General features: G+C 30.7%; 1 long non-coding RNA gene across 1 annotated transcript in view; it reads left to right on the top strand.

Moving 5' to 3' along the window:
• The window catches only part of LOC124371081, a 60873-nt gene that overhangs the window by 30061 nt on the left and 5790 nt on the right, over window positions 1–25022 (top strand). Inside the window, exon 2 of the long non-coding RNA XR_006923228.1 lies at window positions 9290–9408. This is a non-coding gene — a long non-coding RNA (uncharacterized LOC124371081). The remainder of the gene's footprint in view (window positions 1–9289; window positions 9409–25022) is intronic.

The following is a 25022-nucleotide window of genomic DNA, read 5'->3' on the forward strand; positions in this document are numbered from 1 at the left end:
CTACGATTTAAATAATATAAATAAGTAGGTTACGTTAATGTTTATCGGTTTGATATCATTTTCCAACACCCCTTTCGCCAGGATTTCAAGTGCACTATGTGCTAACTTGAGAGATGTAATAATATCATATGTGTAGATAACTTTGATTTAAAATTAGGGTCTTGATAGGATAAGAATTCCACGTTCAACCTATATTAAACTTTAAGACTAAAATTCGAAAACAATAAAATGTTCTGTTACATTTAAAAGAAGTACGCAGCCCCTATAATCCACAACACGTTTATTTCGTAAGTCCAGTCACTGAGTTGATATTAAACCGGTGAAATGAGTTTGTACTCCATCTTTGCTCTCATATGTAAATATGCATATAGACAGTGTGTCCACCATGCACAGTCTTTCTGGAGGATGAGACATATCTTTAGTCGTCTCCGTATGTCACATGAAGACGACTTTGATCAATCATTCTTTTATTAACCCTTTTCTTTCTATTTTAAACTCCCCTTGCCTAACTACATTTAGTTTGGATTTAAGTACATAACATTTAAAGGTAAATAGGTTCAATTTGACATTTTCCACAAAAAAGCCGGTTAGGCTCCGTATTATTGGATGAATTACAATACATCCCGCATAATTTGTAGACCCGTTATATAACACACAGTTATGTAAAGGAAAATTACACTTCATAAAAATAACAGTAACTAAAACTACAATATTAGTCATTGTTATAATCCCATGTAAAATGGATATATAGACGTTAGGTTCCTAAAATAATAATAATATTTCCTGTAAACAACAAGTTGTATTGTTTAAAACTCGGGCAGTAGAACAATTTTATGAAATATATGTTTTCATGCAATATTTTGAATTGTCTACATATATACCTACAATAAATACTTACTTGCATTTCTATATTTGCAACATCAAGTAATGGTGAGCATTAGCGAATATTCTTGCATTGATTTTATAGGTAACTATGAAGACAAAGAGAAAATTGCAGAATAAATACATTGTAAATAAACTTAGTATATGACGTAATACGTTACATAGTAACATCGCTTTGGGCTCTATACATTGTGCATGCAACCTCTACAAGTCCTGGTTCGTGACACGTGGTGTGGCGTACAGCTACCTTCCTGTTTATATTACTCGATAAGTTTCTACATATTTTGCTGTTTGTAAGCGTTAATTTAAACTGTAACAGTACTTTATATGTGTTCTATAAATCGACAGTTACAATACACAAAGTTCAAAAATATATGCTATCAAAGAAATGATGTGCATATTTCGTTATTATGCCAAATCAATAAGCCATGTATTTACACTATGAAATATCATGAAATACTAATATTCTCTTTTTGTGTTAATTTTTCACATTCTCGCAGCGAGCTCAGGTAGTGCAGAGTAATTCAGTTTCCATAGACACAGTTTTTTAGGACACATAACAGTTATTTATTTTAAACATGTGATTTTTGTAAACAAGTGATTACAAACTATAATTTGTCATAATAGTTATAATAACTGTTTTAAATCACGAACCTGAAAGGCGCGTAGGCTCGTATAAATTACTAACTGAACAATATGAAATAAATATAGTGAAATCAAAAGAAAGATTTGAGTGTTGCGAGAGAATTTTAATGATTTTAAACAACTGGACAATGTCAGAAGATTATGCAGATTGCGGATTATGGAAGCTGACTAGTACAAGACCAAATTTAGGTTTGTGAGTGTTTCTTCTGATAAAATAGTTGTGAATGTTCAGCTAGAGGTATTGTACGTTCTGAACTTGTAAACAATACACGGAACTTTAAAAGTTTGAGATTTAATGGAATAATGGTTATCAATTTAGGTCCAATTTCGTAAAATGTATTAATGAATTAAAACATTTACAATGATGATTAGCTTAAGTATCCACTCCAAGTGACAGATTGTAACACGAGAGCCAGGGAAGTTTTTGCTAGTATCCCATCTACAGGTGGCAACTATAAGGAGGAAAAAGGTAGCCTATACTGTGGATTCAGTCATAATACACTATTAGTTGAATACTATGTTATAGATTTGTTAACGTTTACTCTCACCATTAATTCAAAATCAAACAAGTTGTCTTTCAACCCTTTATGGCCAGTTTGACACTCAGGTGACACATTTATTTAGTGTTTATCTATATTCTTCTGTAACATTATTAATCAATGTCTATGTCGGAAATTCTTTACACAAACTATGTCTCTTTGGCTTTAATTCTGAACTATTTTGCAGACAGTACAACCTTTTGTTGCTGATTTAGTAAATCATAATAAACAAATGTGTAAGGGTTAAATGTAAGGGTTAAACAAAAACTTTATGTTAGTGTTTGATATGTTACTTTGGTACATTATGATTAGTGGCTTTAAAAAAACCCTGGTCTACATAATGAAGAAAATGTCAAAGAGAGATTTTAAAAATTTAAATGACCAACCTTGGCAGGGATTGGTACTGCCTGTGCTTAAAACAGTTGACGTGCATTCACCACTGTTACTAGAACCAACAGCAATGGCTGCAGTGGCACTGTTATACGCACCCAGGTTAGAGCATTACATGGTACTAAGGCCAGTCCTTAGGCAGGTCGTCACCCTTCTACTATGTAATACTCCCCTCCCTTATTAGGTTGGTTATTTGAGATATTTAGGTTACGCCACATGTGCTTCAATCTACCGGATACAATATGCGCTTCCTCGACAACAGAATAATGTAGATTCGTAAATTCTCACTGACACGTATTGAACTGTACATTATAATTACTTTATAACAGTGTTTAATGTTTTCAGATTATATAATTTTTAATTATTATTGAAGTCCGAGTATATTTCAACAAGAAACGAGTATTTTTATGAGACAAACCGGTTGATATTAAACGAAATTTTATTCTATCCTCCGTTGCAATTTAAGTATTATAAATATAGAGCTTACTCTATATATTATTAAATCTTACTGAGAATTTCAAGTCCAATTCCACCCAATCTTTCAAGTGCACAATGTGCTGACTAGAGAGATGTATCAATAGATCCGTTTTATTACAGATAAGTTTAAATTAATATTAGGATCTGATGTAAAAGGAATTCCTCGTTACTAAATATAAAACGATAAGACCAGTGCTAAACATTTGACTAACCTTTTCATAAAGATTCAATTCACAACGGTTGAAAACGACTACATTTTGAAACCATTATGAATTTACTTTCCTTATGAACTTTATAACAATGGATTTAATAGATTTATTAAACTCATATAATCTTTCCTTTTATTAAATATTTTTAATAATACCCTACGTTAGTAATTTCTGTCATGGGTGTACGTATATATGAAATGTGAGTTACGTCACGTGCGCTGCAATCTTCCGCAGAAAATATGCACTACCTCAACAAGAGAATAATATAGATCCGTAAAATTCACTGAGACATGTTGAACTTTGCAGTATAAATACTTGATAACGGCGACTAAGTGTTTCAGAATTTGTTTAAACATATTATTATTGAAGTGCTAGTAGAATTAAACAAGTAAGAATTATTTTATTTGAAAACTCTGTTGACATAAGAAGTAAATTTATATTCTTGGTTGTGATTAGAGTAATAGAAATAAAGAGGTTACGTCATAAGTTTTTCGATTTTATATCATTTTCCGCCACACCTATCGCCAGTCTTTCAAGTGCACTATGTGCTGACTTGAAAGATGATTCAATATTATAAGTGTAGATAGGTTTTATTTAAAATTATTGATAGGATAAGAATCCTACGTTCTTAATATATATGACATTTTAAGACCACTGCTAAACATTGTATTAACCTTTTAATAAAGATAAGGTTTACAACGGTTACCAAGAATAAATATTAAAACCATTATAAACTTAGTTTCTATCCATGCTTTCTTAACAATGGGATTCATAGATTTATTAACATCATGGAATAATTCATTGGCTTAAATATCCTAAATATTGTCCTCCGATAGTTAGTAAAAAGTAGCATCTATAAATAAATAATTGATCATATTAAATTCTTCTCAAACTTTTGAAACTATATTGAATTATCAAAGATTATGTAGGATCTATTAAAGAATTGTGGCACGTATTATAATTAAATATTTGTATTAATACATTTGTAAACTCTCAATGTTTTTCTTTTCCTTTGTGTGTGTTTACGTTACTATACACACTTTGGTTAAGTAAAACATGTCAAAGTTAATTAATACTGAGAAAATACATATACCTTTTAAATAGTGAGCTATGTAAAAAAATCGCGTGTTTAACTTTATTGAAATGTGTAAGGAATGATTAGTTATTATTTTAATTTATGACAGTACTTAATCAACTGTATTACCTCATCGGTAGTGTTAAGAACGGACAAGTATGTGGAGTAGTCCCCGGAGTCCATACAGTAACTGCATATAGCTAAATATTATACTGTAAAATAAGTAGGTAAGAGTAGGCTACTTCTAAGACCCAAAGGCAATAAGTCAAATTCAACAGTTGCTACAATCTAAACTCAAGGCTTAGCATTTTAACATCAATACTCAGGCATCTACAGCCATACATTCAAGACCAGGGATCAGTATTAGCGGCAAGTGATATCACACTAATGTAATTCCGCCGTTTCTTTATCACGGACAGATTGAAGCACAGCGTTTTCTTAGGGACACTGCAGCAAATGTTTATCCATATCAATTCTCTGTTATTGAGGAGAAGGTTGAGGAAAAGCTGTGAGCGCTTTGCAGTAAATAACACAAGCATTCCTCCTATAGCTTGGTGACATTGAATATATATTTCTGACTCAGACTACCCTTAATGTGGAGTTTGATGATAGCTGAAGTAGCCAAAACCCATTGCTGATTAGCAAACTTCTGTTCCACTATGATCTACTAGTGGATGACACTCTTCGGTTGACAAAACAACCACGCTTTTGAAAAGTTGTATGAGATATTGTTAACGCTTGTAACTTTTGTATATTTTGATTTAATCCAAATAAGAAAGGACTAAAAATAATGCTTTTGAATATCTGGTACAGCTCTTACAACATTGTCTAGTTGAATGAGATAATATAGTTAGAACGCAGGGTGACCTACACGTGTTCATATAAAGCTTATAAATGACACAATCAATTTGAGTTTACTAGTTAACCTGGAAGATATCGATTTCGAACCACGATACTTGTAGTGGAATCAAAACGACACAGCATCGAAAGGCATACAAAATATAAAACTGGAATATTTCCTTAAAAGTTTTTCGGGCTCTTCATACTTAATGCTGACGTTTAGGTAATATTTTAATACTGTCAGGTTATTAAAAGTTAGAGAAAATCGTTAGTTAAAACCTTTACTTATAATTAAAAATATATTTACTTGTCTGGGGGTTATCTCAAGTGTGTAAAGCGTAATAAATATAATTTCAAAAAAAAATAATATTTTTAACCCTATTGATATTTTTCAATGTTGACCACCACTACAACCCCCAAAACTTATGATTTTTTCTAGGATATACTTTTCAAAAAATTCAAGAACCTTGTTTGAGTATTTGAACAGTAAATATTAGGAATACTGAAAGTACACTACTTCAAACAAAAAACAAGCGAAGAAATACTTTTCAAAGTAAATAGCATAAGGGAGAAATTTTATAACATACTTTTGCAACAAGCAATGGTGGCGTCAATTTAACAGTTAAATACCTTTATTATTACATTTGTAAACTCTCAACGTTTTTCCTTTCCTTTGTGTGTGTCTATGATACTATAAACACTTTCGTTTAGTCTAAAAAGCCAAATTTAAGTACGTCTGAGAAAATAGACGTAAATGTTGATTTAAAAACTATGCAAATCACTCGCGTGTACAAGTTCATTGTAGAGTGATAAGGTTTTTAATTTTTGCTAATTTTTAATCAACTGTACTGCCCCAGTGGTATTGATAATAATGAACATGTATGTGACGTAGTGACTGGTGCCCATACAATACTTACATATTGAAAAATATACAGTAAAATAAGTAGGTTATAGTACTTCTGCGGTTCTACTGGTAAATAAGTCAGTCATGAGCTGCTACAATCTAAACTCAAGGATTAATTGTTTAACACCACTATTCAGACTACATCTACAGCCATACATGCAAGATAAAATCTACGTGAATTGTATTCAGTGAAAATTGTGTTGTTTTGACTTATCCATTTGAAGAATATTCCAGTCCTAACGACATAGGTTCAGACATGGTCGTAGATCGGAAGAAGACTGAATATGAACTGCTAAATTTCTTACGATGCCACTGTACTAAACAAATTTTCGAGGGTATAAAGTTTTAAAATTGTATTTTCATGGTAACGAGGAATAATTATTGTTTGTTAAGAAATAGACCAATCTTTAGTTTTAACTCACCGTTATATAAATTCTCTGGAAGAGAACATATCTGGATCTGTACACTAAGATAATTATGAAAAGAATTAATATTTATTTCCTCATGGAAATAAAGATGACACAAATATACAAAAACAGGATATGATCTACATAAAGCCTAGTTAAAAATATAAGTAGTGTAAAAATCTTTGTACAAAAATTTAACGTATTGAGAACATGAAATTTACAATATAAGTATGTATTAATGTTACGTGTATACACTCATAATATAATAAAAAAGAAAAGAAAACAAATACATCATAGCTACAACAAATAAAGTGTTTGAGAATATGATGACTATCAGATAACAACGACAAAAATGATAATGTGATGATGAGTGCTTAATAAATAATAAAAATTTTAACTTAATTTATGAAAAAAAGATTTGATCTAAAACAGTTTATTAGGAGGCTTGGAAACTCTCGCACTGATACACTCATGCCACACGAAACTAAAATCTCTCTCTCTCTCTCTCTCTCTCTCTCTTTTGCTCTATACCCCCATTTTCCTGTTCCTACATTTACCACCATCAAAAGACGCTCTCTCTCAACACACAATCCTACACAGCTAGAACATCATGACACTATCATACGCCAACCCACTGTAAATTCTCCTGATGAAAATAGGATCAACAATTAAGCTAGTGATGTCAATCATAGCTAGCATGTCACATCATCCATCTCATGATCAAGTATCTGTCAACATTACATGACACAATTTTAGTAGCAGCACTTGCAAGTACAAGTAATTTACTATGTCAGTGAATGTGCATTGTTGTATTACATTTTTGTAGAGACAGACAAATTTTCTTTTCCATTTCTATTCTACCCCTCCTATTTTTTATGGTTACACTAGTCCAAACCCATAAAGTTGTTTAATATTTACAAAACAGATCAAATAGAATGGTTTGTACTGGACAAATAGAGAGTACGAAGAAAAGTGACAGACAGGAGATGCACTATCCCTCAATAAGATACCCTTGTTGTCTTTCTAATAATAAAAATACATTTGTAATATTCAATTTCTAAGATGTACAATTGTTTAAAATTATTTTGATGTAGTGTAACCAAAACTTTAATCAATTTTTCTTTTATTTAAAACATGACGTTTCAATTTTGGCAATTATTCTTATAGAACATAAGGTAAATATTTTTACTGTGTATTAATCATCAACTGTTTATAATATAATATTCTCTGTCACATTATATCTCATGAATCCTCTCTAAATATATCATTTATAAGGGCCTTAGTTTTATCTCAATGTTTTCATAACATAAGTACCTTGTTTTATATTTTTAACATTTTGCTACATAAATTTTCTTCAGCACATAACTAAATGTACTGTATATTACGATATTTATTGACTTCTTAGTTATTGCTCCACATTTAAAAACCATTCTTTATTACAATCTCCCATACATTCGTAAGTGAAATTGTTATTAAAAAGATTGGAATGACAGAGTATTGATTTTACGAAACAAATCTAAAGTAGTAAGAAAGTTGAGTACTATCATTTGAGAATACGTAGATTATTCACGCATTAAAAAAATACTAGGATCGTAAAAATTAACAACGCATCATTTCAGCGCACCCTTGCGTTTAGTACACTACCTATCTCGCTAATTATTAAAACATGTAATTATTAGAACTAATTATTAAAACACAAGTTTTTAACCTAACTCAAGAAACAAAAATGTGAATGCATCATTTAGCATGATATCTCAATAAATATCATCTTCGGCCTTTAAAATGTTCAAGATACTTCATTTCTACATAGACAACATCAAGTTCTATGATTCATGTTGAACTGTAGAATTTGGTTGAGCGTTATTTAAGCACTTAGTGGGCTGAAACAATTACGTTTATGCCTACTGAGAGGATGTTAAGTTTTCTGTTCTCTATGATTGATCTGTATGACAGCATGACGATAAGGAAATAAGCTATATAATTAAAATTTTGCATGCAACTTTATAGAAGCCTATTAAACAACACATGGTGCAGCGTACTCGTACCTTGCATATATAAACCAACAATAAAAGAAATGGATGTGGTCCATGTAAAAACACAAAAGTGGAACAAGTAACTGCGAAATTTTAGGAAAATTCACAAGCAACAATAAAGTGCTAATCACAATTAACCGTAATTGTCTATATCGATTGTAAATCACTGACATAATATATAAAAGTTAAGCATAAATTTTATTTCAATTAATATATGTACTAAATGTCTAAGTATTTTAAAATAGAAAAGACTGGGTATATTTTTGAAATTTTTTAATTAAAGAAAGACAACTAATGCCAAGGTATTCTGAAAATGGTGTAGAAGAAAGTGAACTAATTTTACATTAAAATGGATTGATAAAATACCAGCAAGCCCTACCCTGATGAAACTGCAGAAGATTATAATTTTTAGAAAACTAGAAGCTAGCTCATCATATTATGTTATTGACATATCCTTTTGGATTATAATGTATTCAAGGAAATGTTTGTAAAATTACAAAGCGTTTCTGGATATAAAAAGTTTCACCAACACCATTTACATAATTTTGTGAGCTGTACCACAGAGATTTAATTGAAACACTTTACACCAGCTGAATTTATTAAACGTGATTTTTTATGTTTACATTTATTTTCATCCTAATTATAACGGGTTTCTAACGTATTTAATGTATTATTTCCATTAAAACAAGTCATAGTGTATAAATATTTTGCAGTAAACTATTTCGGAGACATAAATCGGTCTGATTGATCTAGAGTGAAACACTGTTTTATTCAACAAAGCATACTTCGTCGAACAGTCGTCTTCAAGAAATCCAATTTTTAATTTTGTGACCTGCGGTCTTAGTGGCTTGATATAATGTGGACTTATGTGTGCATTGCTGTCTCCAGGTGAGAGGTTACAAAAGTTTGTGTCTACTCGTCAACAGAATCTGGAATTCTCACTAAACCTTAAAATCTGAGTCTCCGAAGAAAGAACCTAAAGGCCCAGCTTGGCACCACTCCGAATGGTAAATCAAAATATATTATTTTCTTCCTCGATCATAGTCCTTGTTACTGTATTTAATTTTGTTTATTGCAATTATACTAGAATGAGTTAAAAAGTATCATGAGTTGACAAACAACAAAACAAATTAACCTTTATTTCTTTTTTATTTTTACAAATCCTATATTACAAGTGTTGACATTTACCTACATTAGCAAACTCATAACAGGCGTTCATAAATTGTGAGTATTTAGTAATTAATTTATATTGATAACCTTTTCTGTATAATAGACGGTATTTAGGTACTTTGGGATTATACTGACCACACCAGTATGAAGAACACAAAAATATAAATTTATAGAAACAAACATGATAGAACGAAAAAACAACTGTTTAATTATAAAATTACAAACTTACAAGTGTTTCCAAGTATTTTTGTCGCTGTTATCTTATCTTTCTCGAGAATCCCGATTATGGCAGGCCGCGCGGCATCACATGATTTGCACGGTACATAATTGCCTTTCCATTACAATTCAATTTATATTTCTGATCAGCCCCTCTAGAATTTTATATTTTACTGATAAGTACTATCTCGAGGGATGTTTTTCTTTCGTCGACATCAGCGCGGGCTTCGGCAGCACCTCGCATTTTGGGTGGCGGAGTGTGATCAAGAATAAAAACAAGTTTTGAGTGTTTTTTCAATAAAGAGTTTAGTTTTAGTGTGGTAATGTTTATTTTTGTTGAATTTTTGTGTTTGGAGAAATGTAGAGGTAAAACCCGGAAGTACAACAAAGCGACGAACCAGCTGAACGGTCGGCGAGACTCTGCAATCACGTTATCTACTAGACCGCTCGACTTTGACCTCTGTCTGAGGATGGGGAGGGGTTTGCGATAAGACAATTCCTGTTTTATATTGACGAAATATTGTTCTACGCTAATCTAGTAATCAGTAGAAGCAAAATGTCAAATAACGATTCGTGTCTGGGTGTGGTCGGTATAATCCCAAAGTACCGGTATTTATTTACCTATTAAGAGAGGACGTTGCAAGGTTTTAGGTTAGAATTGGGCAAAACATTTATTATTTTGGAACTTTTTAGATAAATTTTGCATGTAGTTCTGTTAAATACTGACCGAGCCGCGCCGCTACTTAAACGTGCGTTAATTAATTCCATTCTTATTGAAATGCATATTTCAGCTGCTACCAAATCTTGTTGTCACTTTAACTATTATTACTTAACAGTCACATTGACTTTTGTTTCTTCTAATGGTAAACCCGTGATTATGATCTATATATATTTCAAGTATGTTACATTTGCAGTACAATAGCTTATCTGGTTAAACCTCATTTTACTAGTTTATGATTATTTAGTGAAAATAAACTATTAAATTATGACATAGTTACTATTTATTTCTAATAATTATTTCTAAAATATCTTTTAGGCATCTCTAAATATCAATTAAAACCCTTGTTTCATTTGAGAACATTATTTTATCCGCTATTACGATTCAGGACAATGGGCGTAACGCTGCGTTTATAGCCATTTAAATTGGTTGGCCAAACTACTGAATGTTTATTTACAAATGATATATTCTTCCATTTCTCCTTGCCATTTGGGTAACTTAAGTTTCGATAACGCTCGGAAACATTCTACTGGTTGACATGCACCTCAATTAGAAATACATCAATTTGATCTATATCACGAGAAAGATTCCTCAGTACAATGAATAGTGCTTAAAAGAATGCAATTTTAAGAAATAATTGTGGAAAAATATACTTACTCAAACTTAGATATATGATCAGAGCTTTAGTAAGTTAGTATCTCCGAATAAATAGTATCTTTAGGTACAAAATATATTTTGTCAGATCTTTGGTATGTATATCCGTAAATAATACTGACCTTGATAGAATATTTGACGGTGCTGATCAAAAGCAACAAGAAAGCGTAAAAAATATAAAAGATGTGTTGTGTCACTCAGTTATGAGATTTATCGACCCTTTATAATACTTAGATATGACGATGATCCAAACAAGGTTAGGGATTAAACGCGTGTTTTAGAGATCTACACTTCTTAATATATTTCATAACAATTGTTTACAACTGGGAACACTGTAATTTTACTATTACTTTACATGTCGTCATAATATATTGTGGCAGTCACCACATTTGTTTAAAGAAGTACAAAACTAAACGTCATAGCTATCTATGGAAATGAACTATTAAGATAAAAAGATACTATTAATACAACTCATGAACTAATAATTGCCATGATTAATAAATTGTAATTACATTAAGATTATAAGCTATTCTCATATAAACGTATAGTTAACCAAATAATATTAGCATACTATTCTTAAATAGCTATTGTAGCCAAATTGACTTTTACATTAAGCAGTGCGTTACTTACAGTAGTGTATGTGTTGTGTGTGTGTATTAGTGTGAGTGGGGCGACCTGCAATTGAATCACCCTGTAACAATTTAGGAAAACAACATTAAATTTTAAATTTTTTTATGATGTAAATTATAAGATTTGCAAAACCATTATATTTACAGAAATATTTTAATAAAGTACAAATTTACAATTGTTTTTTCCTTGGCCTTCTGGCTTTTCTGTTAACGGCCAAAAGACGTCTTCTGACTGTTGAGTCATGAGTATGAACCCCAGCATCTTCTAAGTCTGTTTTAAGATCAAAACTGTTTTTTTCAAGTTGAAGTTTACTATTTCTTAACAAAATAGCATCATCTTTGGTGTAGTTTTTCTTTTTCTTCCACAAATCCCTTTTCTTTTAGGAGATATTGATCCGGTTACGTTTTTTAACTTAATAATATTATTTACAGTAATAAGTAAGTAATATTATTACTATATATATATTTTTTTTTTCTTTTTGTAAAAGTTTACTATGGTCAAGTCTAAGCAAAATCCTTTTTACTATTGGGAATGTTACAACTCCGTTATTGGTGAAAATTAAAACGTTATTAAACAAATGTAAAACTTCAACTTTGCTCTTCGAAAAATAAAAATAAATAATAATGTGCTTGCTCTGCCTTTTTCGTATTTTATAAAACATCAATACTATTAGTAAATCGTGTAGTTGGATGGCATGTTACTCTCATGACATTTTGTGATTGGTAAAAATTCCCCGAAAAATTTCACAAAGGAAATTGTCCATGATAATATATTGAAATGTTTCTTAAAAGTCCTAAATACCAATCAAGACATAAACGGGATTTTTTTAGAAAATAATTGGAATATATACCCAATAGAGTATGTAGATATTAGCAAAGAGTATTAGCCAAACCAAGCAACAAGCGAGCCTGTCCAAGTTGGGATTTCTTTACAAAGTTTATATCACTTCAGTACTAATTCTTAACTAGTGTATATAAAGTATGATAATATAGTCCTAACACAGTAAAATATAATGCTCAACCACGTAATCGTTCAGGTAATCAACATGTTTCCTCAGCTATATAGTTTTTGTATAAATAAATTTTATTCTTTACTTTCGTTGGTATGTAACACTGTATGATCTGTAAAAATAAAAAAAACTGCCTAAAAGTATGTTTAAAGGAAATTTTTATAACATATTTGAAATGTTACTTTAAAAATTTTAAATAACCAACCATGGCTGAGACTGGGACTGCATGTGCTTAAAACGGTTGGCGTGCATTCACCACTGTTACTAGAAACAGTAGCAATGGATGCAGTGAAACTGTTATGAGCACCCAGGTTAGAGCATTCCATGGTACTAGGGCCAGTCCTTTGGCAGGTCGTCACCTTTCTACCATGTAATACTCCCCTCCCTTATTAGATTGGTTAATAGACATATCTAGGTTGTCACGTTTGCGGCAATCTACCGTAGAGAATATGCACTTACTCGACAAGTGACTAATGTTGATCCGAAAATTATCACTAAAACGATTTACATTTTACAGTATAAATACTTGGTAACGGCGACTAAGTATTTCAGAATATGTTTTTAAAAATTAAAATAGAAATACTAGTAGATTTAAACAAGAAAAGAATATTTTTATTTGACAACTCCGTTAATGTTTTTAGGTTTGATATCATTTTCCGCCACCCCTATCGCCAGTCTTTCAAGTGCACTACGTGCTGACTTGAGATGTGTAATAATATTATATGTGTAGAAAAAAGTTAGATTTAAAATTAGGATCTTTATATTATAAGATTCTACAATCACGATATATTTAACTTTACAACAAACATTCCAAAAAAATGTAATGATCTGTTACATTTAAAAGTACACAGCCCCTATAATTCGCAACACGTTTTTTTCGTAAGTTTAATCACTGAGGTGGGCACATTCTTTTTCAGAACATTTAGCTGTTACTTTGGAAGTTAAAAAAATATTTTGTACAACTGCTGATTGATTTTGATTTTGCTTTGGTCAATATCATTCTTAATTTTTTGTAACTTAAAATTTCTTCTGCGTATCAATTTAAAAACAATCGCTGTTAAAAAAAAAAAACAAATAAGATCAAGCATGAAAGATATGGAGAGAAAGGTATAGAACATCATAAAACACTATACATTAAAAGTACCCAACATTTAGACACAGACAAAAGGCAAATCATCGTCAGGTAATAATAATAATAAGAATAATATATATATATATATATATACATATATATACATATATATATATACAGACTAAAATATGTAATGAAATGTATATGACATCTATAAAAGTTTTACTTTCAAAATACTTAATTACCCACCTCGGCAGGGATTGGGACTGCCTGTGCTTAAAAAAAGTTGCTGTGTATTCACCACTGTTACTATATCCTACAGAAATGGCTTTAGTGAAACTGTTATGCGCACCTAGGTTAGAGCATTCCACGGTACTAGGGCCAGTCCTTTGCCAGGTCATCACCCTCCTACCATGTATTACTCGCCTCCCTTATTAGATTGGTTAATTGAAATGTAGGTTAAGTCACGTGTGCTGTAATTTACTGTAGAGAATATGTATTTACTCGACAAGAAAATAATGTTAACCCGAAAATTCTCACTAAAACGTTTTACATTTTACAGTATAAATACTTTGTAACGGCGACTAAGTATTTCAGAATATGTTTTAAAAAATTAATATAGAAATCCTAGTAGATTTAAACAAGAAAAGAATATATTTATTTGACAACTACGTTAATGTTTTTAGGTTTGATATCATTTTCCGCCACCCCTATCGCCAGTCTTTCAAGTGCACTATGTGCTGACTTGAGATATGTAATAATATTATATGTGTAGAAAAGTTTGATTTAAAATTTGGATCTTAATAGGGTAAGAATTCCATGTTCACCATATGTTAAACTTTAAAACCAAAATTCCAAAATAATAAAATTATCTGTTACATTTAAAAGAAGTACACAGCCCCTACAATTCGCAATACTTTTTTCGTAAGTTTAGTCACTGTGGTGGAAACATTCTTCTTCAGAACATTTAGCTTTAACTTTGGTAGTTAAATAAATATTTTTTACAACTGCTAATTGGTTTTGATTTTGCTTTGGTCAATAGCATTCTTAATCTTTTGTAACTTAAAATTATTTCTGCGCATTCATTTAAAAACAATCGCTGTTAAAACAAAAAAACAAATAAGATCAAGCCTGAAAGATATACAGAGAAAGGTATAGAACATCATAAAACACCATACATTAAAAGTACCCAACATTCAGACACAGACAAAAGGCAAATCATCGTCAGGTAATAATAATAATTACAATAATATATATATATATATATATATATATATATATATATATATATATATATATACATATATATATACAGACTAAAATATGTCACGAAATGGATATGAGAATTATAAAAATTTTCCTTTCAAAATACATAATTACCAACCTCAGCAGGGATTAGGACTGCCTGTGCTTAAAACAGTTGTCGTGCATTCACCACTGTTACTATAACCAACAGAAATGGCTGCAGTGAAACTGTTATGCGCACCCAGGTTAGAGCATTCCATGGTACTAGGGCCAGTCCTTTGCCAGGTCGTCACCCTCCTACCATGTATTACTCCCCTCCCTTATTAGATTGGTTAATTGAAATGTAGGTTAAGTCACGTGTGCTGTAATTTACTGTAGAGAATATGTATTTACTCGACAAGAAAATAATGTTAACCCGAAAATTCTCACTAAAACGTTTTACATTTTACAGTATAAATACTTTGTAACGGCGACTAAGTATTTCAGAATATGTTTTAAAAAATTAATATAGAAATCCTAGTAGATTTAAACAAGAAAAGAATATATTTATTTGACAACTACGTTAATGTTTTTAGGTTTGATATCATTTTCCGCCACCCCTATCGCCAGTCTTTCAAGTGCACTATGTGCTGACTTGAGATATGTAATAATATTATATGTGTAGAAAAGTTTGATTTAAAATTTGGATCTTAATAGGGTAAGAATTCCATGTTCACCATATGTTAAACTTTAAAACCAAAATTCCAAAATAATAAAATTATCTGTTACATTTAAAAGAAGTACACAGCCCCTACAATTCGCAATACTTTTTTCGTAAGTTTAGTCACTGTGGTGGACACATTCTTCTTCAGAACATTTAGCTTTAACTTTGGTAGTTAAATAAATAATTTTTACAACTGCTAATTGGTTTTGATTTTGCTTTGGTCAATAGCATTCTTAATCTTTTGTAACTTAAAATTATTTCTGCGCATTCATTTAAAAACAATCGCTGTTAAAACAAAAAAAACAAATAAGATCAAGCCTGAAAGATATACAGAGAAAGGTATAGAACATCATAAAACACCATACATTAAAAGTACCCAACATTCAGACACAGACAAAAGGCAAATCATCGTCAGGTAATAATAATAATTACAATAATATATATATATATATATATATATATATATATATATATACATATATATATACAGACTAAAATATGTCACGAAATGGATATGAGAATTATAAAAATTTTCCTTTCAAAATACATAATTACCAACCTCAGCAGGGATTAGGACTGCCTGTGCTTAAAACAGTTGTCGTGCATTCACCACTGTTACTATAACCAACAGAAATGGCTGCAGTGAAACTGTTATGCGCACCCAGGTTAGAGCATTCCATGGTACTAGGGCCAGTCCTTTGCCAGGTCGTCACCCTCCTACCATGTATTACTCCCCTCCCTTATTAGATTGGTTAATTGAAATGTAGGTTAAGTCATGTGTGCTGTAATTTACTGTGGAGAATATGTACTTACTCGACAAGAGAGTAATGTAGAGGCGTAAATTCTCACTAAGACTCGGTTAATATAAAAAATTAAATTTATTCTACTCTCGGTTGCGATCTAATTAATATAAATAGAGGTTACGTCACGTTTTTCGGTTTGACATTCCACAACTCTCCAATTATGCCCAATCTTTCAAGTGCACTATGTGCTGACTTGAGAGATGTATCAGTATTATAACTGTAGACAAGTTTGATGAAAAATTAGGATGTTGATAGGATAAGAATTCTACATTCACTATACATTTAAGACCAATGCTAAATTGTACTAACCCTTTAATACAGATTTTTACAACGGTTATCAGAAATAAATATTGAAAACATAATGAATTTAGTTTCTATAGAATCTTTTTAACAATTAAAAGATTTATTAAGCATCATGAAATATTTTTTTGTATTAAAAATCCTATGTAATTTTCTCCGTTAGTTAGAAATATGTAGCGTCTATAAATAATAATCGAGTATATTAAATTATATTCAAAATTTTGAAACTGTTTTGAATCATCAAAGGTTATGTAGGATCCATCTAATATTACAATGTTTTCACTAACCTTATACGTGATAATAACCTTGCACTTCAACTTGCCTTTTGCGTGTCAGATAAATACCCTGACAAATGCTCTGTTAGAACACTATTCGCAACCTGAAGCACTATGTATATACCTGTTTATATAATGCTTATCAATGACATTTAATACATATTAACTGGGAAAATATTGCCTATTTAGGGAATCACGCTATTTAGTAGCATCAAAATGAGACAGTATCGAAAGGATTAAAAATATCATATAATAAGATGTTTTTGATTTAACGTAGCTTTTTATATTTAATACTAACTTTAAAAAATAGATGATATTTATATCACTGTCAGACAATTAGAGTAAAGCTAAAGAAATATGATTTGAAAAAATCTTTTATGTCATAATTTTGACTCTTTTTTGATACTCTCCACCAAAACTCAAAGAACTATCGATATTTTTTCTAAGATAAACTTCCCCATAAGTTTCAATAACCAGTCTGTGTATTTGAATTATAAACAATAGTTTTTGGCTACTGGACGTATATCACTTAAAACAAAACCAAGTAAAAAAATACTTTTCAAAGTAATCTTAATTTAAAACAATTTAGGACAAGTTTCCGCTAACATAAAAATTGTGGCGCAACTTTAAATAATTAAATACATATGTAAACTTTTGTGTGTGTTAACGTTACTATACACACTTTGGTTCAGTAAAAAATGTAAATACATATACATTTTTAATTGTGAACTATTGTCAAAAATCGCGTGTTTAAATTTGTTGAAATGTGTTAATAGTCATTTGTTATTGTTTTAATTTATGAAAGTACTTAATCGACTGTATTACCTCATCGGTAGTTATAATATCGGACAAGTATGTGGAGTAGTGGCCGGAGTCCATACAGTAACTGCATTCAGCTAAATATTCTTTTAAATAAGTAAATAGGAGTACATTTTATGTCCTACAGGTAATAAGTCAAATTCATCAGTTGCTACAAGTCAAAGTCAAAACTTAACTGATTAACATCAATATTTAGACATCTATAGCCATAAATACAAGTTACAAGTATCTACGTGAGTGAAAAATGTCATGTTTTGACTTATCTATTTCAAGAGTATTGCAGTCAGATGCAAAGGCTCAGCCGTGGTGTTTGGATTGTGGATCAGAAGAAGGCTGAATATTAACTTTGCTAACTTTTCCCATATCAACATGAAGCAAAATCACTCAGTATGCCATTGCACTGAATATTTTTCAAAAGTACTAAGTTTTAAATTATGTTTTCATGGTAACAAAGAATAATTATTGTTAGTAAAGAAGTAGACTAATCGTATGGCTTAACTTTCAGTTATATAAATTCTCAGGAAGAGATCACTTAGATCTTTAAACCAAGATGTTAAATTTTCAAGGCACATTTAAATAATGCTATAGAGCGTAAATTTAAAAACATCAAAATACAAGAAATATGTTTGGGAAAAATCTGAATTGTATTAAACACATTCTGAATATTTATTTTTGGGCTGTTTAATCCAGCTGTATAGGTTGGTTAGAAATAAGATACTTTGAATAAAAGGCCGGTGGAACACAAAGGCGAATTTAAACATGCTAATAAAAGCGTACGCTAATAAAAAAGTTATTTTGCATAGAGTAAATAAACTACAAATATGGTTAACTCTGACTTAAGGAAAATTATCATTTTATATTTTTGCCCTTCCCATTTCAACCTGTAAAAAAATAGTACGGCTGTCGATCACCTTCTTTCTTATAAATTATGTAATAAATCATTAAAATTATTTGCACATATAAGCAACGTAATTTCCAATAAGTATTACATTTGTTTTATTCTTCTCTGACAATATGAAACACTTGTTGGCAAAATTACAATTTTTAAAGAGACTGTTAAATACATTTTTTTATTCATTATACTACCTGCATGGTAGGGATAGAACGGACACTATAGACTATGGTATACGTCACAGAACACTCTTTCTTTTCTTGATCAGAAAGCGTCTTCTTGTTATACCAGTTCCCACTAGCTTTAATGGTATCGTTATAAATATATATATAAAACAAATATTAAGATACTGTACTACTATATCGATGTTAAATGTATTCCTGGTCAATATTATTTTATATTTTAACAAGATAAAATACTATATTCAACACTACCAGATATTTATCTAATGCTACATTACGTCTTGCGATATACAGATATGTCGGAAAATTTGAAATGATTGCCAATATTATCCTCTTAATAACAGGATAAAATAGATTTAGTAACATTCATTACTAACAAACAACATGATAGAAATCGGATGCCATTTAATAATCAAGTATTACAAGTCTGGGACCGTGTGCGCACGGTTATCGGATCCTGGGTCTCAAAGCTAACGCAGCTCCTGATTATCGCTTTTCATCAGTACTCAACATTTGCATCTAAATAAGTAAACTTGTATTAATCATTCCCTTTGAATGTGTAGCATTTTCAATTTGAAATTTAATGATTAAGTATTTATTGGAGAAAACATCTTAGAATGCAATTAATAATGACAAAGTATAGGTACATTAAACTATGTAATTTCTCAATAAAGAGTCTGTGGATGTATCATGATACAGTGAGATAGTACATTTTTTTGGTAGTCTAGTTTGTAACGCTACTACTATAGGGGTAGTTTGAAGGTTACTTTGTTCTCTTGTGATTCGATAGTTGGAGGACAATCAAAGGCTTAGTTTTCAGTTAGTTTGTGTACTGGAAGGGGAGGTAAGGTAGGTATGACACGCGATTTTTTGAGTGTTAAATTTTTAGTTTGATTTTATTTTTTAAACAAGAAGTTTATTTTATTTTATTTTATTTTATTTGGAGGAAGAAAACTTTTATATATATATACATATTATGTGGCGTTTTATATTTTTGAACAATTATGCACAATTACCTTATACTTAAAAAACTTTTAACCATGTAAGTGATGCATACATTAATTTGAGGTCATTTATTCTTGGTGTAATAAATATAGAAATGAATATATAAATTAAACTAATACAACAATGTATCAAAGTACTCGTCAGAGTGTCAATGATAAGCTATTTTAGGACCCCTATTTGACTTTGTAACCCTCTCATAAATAAAGTTGTTCCAACTAGAAATTATAAACCAACCATAAATTCTGTATGACCTTTCTATCAAGAGATTTAGCAGACTGATTGGCCTTTGACCTTTTATTCATTACTAATCCTTGTTGAACCAAGAGGACCATGTGTAGGAATTCTCTAGACCTTCTCATCGAGGGTTTCACAGACGTACGGATTACAACACGATTTCTGTAAGGCCCTATCGGGCGCTCAATATCGACACATTGTAATAAAAAAAGTTGCAATATATTTATGTACATGAAAAAGTTTTCAATAATCAAAACATTAGCTATTATGATAGTAAAATATTGCACATCCTAAAACTTATTGTATAACGCTAATGAATGATTTTTAATGACACTAAAATCAGCCACGTTGGCGGAGAAGATATATCAAGTTATAGTTGCACTAGAAGAGACAATTGTAAAGTACATTAATATATATTCGTTTTCTAACCTTATATAAATAGGTATTTCAAGGAATACCGCCTGAATTTCGTCCACGGGAACGAATATAAGCTCACATAAAATAGTATATACCTCTAGACCACCTTGCAAATCGCTAAGAGGGATTGTTACTGTAGCACAAGTAGTACTGACGTATTTTGTTCAACTTTCAATGTGATGTGCTCTAACACGTATATCATTAAAAATATCGAATAGACGAATAAGTCCATGATCTATACAAATAAGTATAAAGTCACAAATTTCAATTTATTTCATAAGTGTTTAAAATAATAGAATATCCGTTTGAACTTAGTGCTAATCTACTGAATGGTCCTTGTTTAATTTGGTAGTTATCAAAGAATAAAAATCTCATTGTTTACTAAAATTAAAGTCATATTTCAATACTTAATATCAAAGTGTTTTATAGCTCTAAGGCAATTTTTCCACACTTGGTATAAGTGTAGAAACACCTCCTAGCACAACCAAATACTCGATCAAATATAGCTTAGCATCTTTGTTTTAATTCTCTAAAAAGCAATCGAGAATCAAAAAAGTTTTCGTTTATCTTTCAGTCGGCTTATAACGTAAATACTTATGCTCACTGAAAATGTATGTATACCCTATAGTCCTGTAAGTCACAATGAGAATCTAATAATGCATTGTATTACATTATCGTGTAGAAACATACTGTCTACAATAGATGTCTGAGCACACACCAGACAAGCAGGTTTGACTTTATTGTCCAACATGCACAAACCTAACCTAATAAGAGAGAGGAGTAAAAGTGCGATCACCTGCCAAGGGACTGACCATGCAATGCTGTACTTGGGTGCGAATAACGATTTTATTGTTGGGTATGGTATTTTTATGAACCCAAGGCTACACTTTTATTCTCTATCAAGTTTAGTTTAGGAAGATTAGTTTTTAGGATTATTAATACTAGAGCCATATATATATATATATATATACATATATATATAAGCTCGACGGAATAACGCATGTAAGAGTATTGACTGGAAATAAACGTGAATAGATAATGTGAGTGCTAGTGCTTCATAAAAGCGACAGAGTGACCAGTTTAGATAGTAATGTACGTAGAGTTATTCAAAGGCTAGACATACACAAAAGGATGACCAGCCCCCAGGTAGGAAGCTAGGAATTCCGGAGTGAGCGATATTGTAAACATAATGGTCGATATTAGGCAGATAAGCGTGGCGATATTTGACACATTACTGTTGTGGTAAAAGTTTAGATATTGTCACCTTCACTGCGGCTCTTTACTACATTATAATAAAAAGCTAAGGTCAGCATGCACGCTAGAGCAAATATACTGTACAGTTACTATCTAAGTATAACACATATTGTTAAGGTAAGAACATTTATTGATAACTAACCAATTAATTTAATATAATTTACTTTGACGACACCATTTTAAAACTATGTTGTCTCACTGTATTTAAACCACGATTCAAAATACGTAATTTTCATATAATGCCGAGTTAGTTATTTTTATGTGTAAGCTATATTAAATAGCCACATACATATGTTTTAATAACTTAATTTTTTTAATACTTCTTAATCTAAGGAAATTACTGCTGGAAAATATTTTATTCATTAACAAGAGCTAAGACAGGTGCAAAAAATAAAATGTCTAGATTTACCAGTTTGGAGAAATACCAGGATGAACTTCTAAGTTTCTTTGACGGAGTCTCAGATTTAACGATTTAGTGAGGACTAAAAATGGTGGTAAACAACTTATTTAAACATTACTGGCTGGTTTAAATTTTCCAATTGTATGCACTCAATATACAAGTTACTTTATTTTAAGCTGCTTCACTCCCATGTCTAACATATTAACATTTAGAGGTTGGTTTTCATAGAGACGACGGTATACATTGTTAAATAAGATAATGTTTCATACTCTATAAGTCAAAAAGGATTATATCTCTGAAGTTAGGTTAGTTAAAAACATTTTAAAATCACAACTACCTGTCAGGATGGAAATTAGATTAGGCCTAACTAGAAGAAATAATAAATACGTAACTGCTAAATGTAAACATAGCACATCATATGTGACACAGTTTCACTATCGTAAAATGTTTCAAACAGATCTTTGTGGCACAGTTGGTTTTAAAAAGTAATCGAATTTAGCTATTTTAAATTTAATATTAATTCAATCGAAACTCTAAAACCTAGAAAAATATCTAAACACTAAAATTGTATTGCAAATATAGTATTTGCTTTTATAACAATTTAAAAAACTATCACTAAGTCTAAATGTTTAAACTATGTAGTTTTCATCAGGGTGTGCTGGTATTTTGAGGATTTATTTTATTTTAAAACCACGCTCAAATCTTTCTTGTTTAGTTTCAGCACAATGTCTTCCCATTGATTTGTTTTCATCAAATTATTGTTGGATCAAAACTTAATAGTTAATTTTCTATATTAAACTTTTAGAGCCCCTGTCAATGTTACCAGTTACAGGATAAGATATTAGAGTATTGCTGGTTGTGAGGATGAATTAGATATGGATTTGAACTTATCTTTTATACTTATTTTTTACATAGAGGATATAAGATTTTATGATGATTATGTCTTCATGGGATGTCCTTCATATAGTCAGGACGTCTATAGCCTCAGAGGTAATCCAGACTGTTATGTAGGGTAGATAGCGTAAGTACATATAAATGCAATATTTCTATAGAAGGGCAAATTAACGAAAGAGCGCTATTCAGTTCAAATGTGTCTTAACCGTTTAAAATCAACTAACGTGTTTATCATTAAATAGTAATTCACTCAACTTTAATCTTTTTTTGAAATTTTAAGGCAAAAATTGACGTAACCTTACGTCAACATACCTAACTATTTTAAAGAGACAATGGCAAACTTCACTTCAACAGCTGTCTGATTTACAGGTATTTCTATTGGTTTCTAATCTGAAATAGCCTGGGGGTGTACATACCGACATTCTTGTTTTTTAAAGCAGAAAAAGTATTCTACTGTAATACATGCCCGTCACAAATGCAGTGCAAATTATACACAGTTGTACCACATTTCCGATATTACCTAGATGCAATTCACCATCCTGTACTTAAATTTAAAATCTTTTAAATTTAAAATCAGAAACTGTTATCTCTTGCTATAACCGTTGTGCCCACTACACTGCGCCCTTAGCAAAAACAATGATTTCTTTAATTTCGGTTGGTCTCTCATTTTGGTACAAAACGCATAAATAATTAGAAAGAAAATACAGTATAGGAACTATGATAAGATCATTAATTAAAGTTAATTGTAGTTTATTGTTGCAATATGAGAGCGATTAAGTTTTTCTCAAAAAACGTTTTTTTTTAATCTCGGCAGGACTATTGTCCCTATTGCCGCACTTCTGGATCCGCCAAGATGATTTTGTACTGTAAGTACTCACAGTCAAGGACTCACACCACATGTACATGGTAAATGCCAATGGTAAATGTTTATCCTATTGTTCAGCGCAGTAACAAACCACCTAATCTAAGACATAAGTAGCTCTAAGTTTCAGTCTAGACGGCCTTACGCTTAGGAGAGGGATATCTTTTCCTTTTACTTCAATTTAGTAACAATAATTCAATAAGTATTTTTTTTATTAGTTTCTTAATAAGTGGAAACAAATAAAAACACTTCTAGAGGAAAACAGTAACGCTGAGTAGAGCATAGTAATCCTCATTTTCTTAATTACTAATAAGTTGAGTTTTATCTTTTCCAGTGCCAAAAGTGAAAAGAGATTGTATATGTTAGTTCATGATTTAAGTGTATCACTGACTCGGCCGTTTTGTCAATTTGTTTTAATAATAATATAGGTGTAGCATTTATTTTTTACAACTTTTTCAGCGGTATTAGAATACATACCCGTTACAGAAAGTTGAATTTTACAAATAAAGATTTTGGGCCAGTTATATGTAAGCTAGAGAGCCGGGACTTCAATACAGAAATCATGTCTCGACATAGTTAGGTAATTAGACATAATTGTTCTAGTATTTACAGAAGAATAAGAATCTGTACCCAAAATAGAAATAGTTATTAGGAAAAAGGTAGTTGCCATCCCTTGGGAATTTTAACCCTTGCACTTTGGGACTCTACAAAAACCACCCTCTTTGGTATTAATTCTAAACTAATTGTAATATAGAAAAATAATTTGTTTCTAACAAATAAAAAAAAAAAAACTTATCACTAATGTGTTATTTGTTACTCCTTGTCATGAAAAGCATGTTTCATACGATTGGCAAATTCAACAAGTCG

Source organism: Homalodisca vitripennis, unplaced genomic scaffold (assembly GCF_021130785.1).
Source record: "Homalodisca vitripennis isolate AUS2020 unplaced genomic scaffold, UT_GWSS_2.1 ScUCBcl_902;HRSCAF=3827, whole genome shotgun sequence".
Lineage (NCBI taxonomy): Eukaryota > Metazoa > Arthropoda > Insecta > Hemiptera > Cicadellidae > Homalodisca > Homalodisca vitripennis.